This window comes from Scyliorhinus canicula, unplaced genomic scaffold (assembly GCF_902713615.1).
Source record: "Scyliorhinus canicula unplaced genomic scaffold, sScyCan1.1, whole genome shotgun sequence".
Lineage (NCBI taxonomy): Eukaryota > Metazoa > Chordata > Chondrichthyes > Carcharhiniformes > Scyliorhinidae > Scyliorhinus > Scyliorhinus canicula.
The window spans coordinates 22,820-25,562 of NW_024055478.1; the positions used below are offsets into that span (position 1 = coordinate 22,820).

General features: G+C 45.1%; 1 non-coding gene across 1 annotated transcript; it reads right to left on the bottom strand.

Annotated features, from left to right (window-relative positions):
• Positions 1-2,355: 2,355 nt before the first annotated feature.
• Positions 2,356-2,428, bottom strand: trnak-cuu. Its single transcript has one exon. It is a non-coding gene; the product is annotated as a tRNA-Lys (tRNA).
• Between the last annotated feature and the right edge of the window lie 315 nt (positions 2,429-2,743).

The window sequence follows — 2,743 nt, forward strand, 5'->3', positions numbered from 1 at the left end:
GCGCTCAGCCCGGAGCAGCACCGCGCATGCTCCGTACAGAGAGGTGACTTCCGGGGGCGGGGCAACTGGCGCCTGCGCGTTCTGACTCCTGAGATGGAGATAGGGTGTATTCGGTCGCGCCGGGCATTCTGGGTAGCCTTATCTGCCATTACTCCACTTTGTTCCTCAGGGTGATGAATTGGTTCCGGCACTTTTGATTACGCTCGTTTTTGTACCGCATGTGCCAGCCGCATCGGTGTTTTTCTCTCTGATCGGCCCCTGTTAACGGTTGTCATCTGTTTAGGGGGCGATATGCAGCAGGGTGCCTGCGCGGCCACCATCTTTCTCAGCGGAAATGTGCAGCAGGGCGCATGCGCGGGCATCCAGGAACCGGAAGCCGGAAGAGAGAATCTTGTGAATTTCTCTCCAGGACTGAGAGTGAAATTCCTTTCGAAACTCCTTCAGAAAGAGGAGGATTTACTAACGGGAACTTCCAGCCAAACATCACATCATCTTGTGACTGAGTTACTCGATTCATCAGGACCAGAATATCATTGGGAGGTAAAATGGTTTGTCTGTTCTGTCTGAGAACAAAGATTTCAGATATCAGAGTGACTGGGAAACTTTTAATGACCATTCCAGGTTAAATTTGAGACTAATTACACCGATCACATTGGGGAAGTTAAATAATCTGCTGTTGTACTCTTCTGTGTGCAGGTACATTTTAAAATTGCCACATTAGCATACTTGGCAGCTAAACTGGGCAAACTGCTGACCTTGTTAGTAATGAGAGTTACTATCCCGGATTTTATCAAAATTTTTTGTTCCTCTCGCATTTGATTCAGCTCATTGTGGCTGCAAAGTAGGTATTCTTCAGAGACTTCAGAGAGTCGTGAATACCGCCCAGTCCATCACGAACCTGCCTCCCATCCATTGATTCCATCTACACCTCTCGCTGCCGGGGGAAAGCAGGCAGCATAATCAAGGATCCCTCCACCTGGCTTACTCACTTTTCCAACTTCTTCCATCGGGCAGGAGATACAGAAGTCTGAGAACACGCACGAACAGACTCAAAAACAGCTTCTTCCCCACTGTCACCAGACTCCTAAATGACCCTTTTATGGACTGTCCTCATTAACACTACACCCTGTCTGCTTCATCCGATGCCAATGCTTATGTAGTTACATTGTATATCTTGTGTTGCCCTATTATGTATTCTCATGTATTTTCTTGAATTCTGTTCAATTCCCTTTTCTTCCCATGTACTGAATGATCTGTTGAGCTGCTTGCAGAAAAATACTTTTCACTGTACCTCGGTACACGTGACAATAAACAAATCCAATCCAATATTCAGCCTAATCTCAATTTCCAGATTGTGAGGGCAGCACGGTGGTGCAGTGGGTTAGCGCTGCTGCCTCACGGTGCCAAAGTCGCAGGTTTGATCCTGGCTCTGGGTCACTGTCCATATGGAGTTTGCACATTCTACCCATGTTTGCATGGGTTTTGCCCCCACCACCCAAAGATGTGCAGGGTAGGTGGATTGGCCATACTAAATTGACCCTTAATTGGAAAAAAAATTGGGTACTTTAAATTTATAAAAAATAAAATAAAATTCCAGATTGTAGTCTGTAGCATTCTAAATTACATCAATTCAACTGTCTATCTAAATACCTTTTAAATGTTATGAGGGTTTAGGCCATCATTTCAGTCAGCATGTCACAGATCCTCACCACCCTCTAAACCTCCTGGTCCTTCCCTAAATATCTGCCCCCTTTTATATGTATCCCTCAACCAAAGAGAATAGGACCTTCCTATCCAATCTATTTAGATCCATCAGAATATTTATAAATATAAATTTATATTTTTTTCCAATTAAGGAGCAATTTAATTTTGCCAAGCCACCTAGCCTGCACATATTTGGTTTGTGGGGGTGAAACCCACACAGACAATGGGAGAATGTTCAAACTCCTCAGAGACTGTGACCAAGGGCCAGGATCAAACCCGGGTCCCCAACCACTGTGCCATCATGAAATTTATATATTTTAAATATTTAGAATAATCTTTATTATTGTCACAAGTAGGCTTACATTAACACTGCATGAAGTCCCCTGTGAAAATCCCCTGGTCACCACACTCCGGCACTTATTCGGGTACACAGAGGGAGAATTCAGAATGTCCAATTCACCGAACAAGCATCTCTTTCGGGACTTGTGGGAGGAAACCCATACAGACGCTGGGAGACCGTGCAGACTCTGCGCAGACAGTGTCCCAAGTGGGAATTGAACCCCGGCACCCTGGCGGGGTTAAGCAACAGTGCTAACCACTGTGCTACTGTAAACAGTTCAGCTCAATGTTCTCAGATTAAAGAAGCTGAAGCGCCCAACGTGGGTCTTGAACCCACAGCCCTGGGATTAAGAGTCCCATGCTCTACCGACTGAGCTAGCCAGGCTGCTTTTCATACTTTAATTTTGGTCTCCCTTCAGTCTTTTCTGTTCCAAAGAAAACAGCCCCAGTTTATCCAAACTTTCCTCAGAGCAAACATTGGCAATTTCTGGCTGATGTTGTTAAATCCACTCTGTACTCTCTCTGGTGCAATCTTCTGTGCACAGGAATCTAGCTCTGGCCTAACTCGTCCTGTCCTGCCATTTATCATGTCATCCTTTGCCTTGTTTTCCCTCTAGCTTTCTTCCTCATTCCACAAGTGTTCAATCATTTTTGTCAAAGGTAAACTTCTTCCTCATGTTCCTACATTTACTTTCAAATC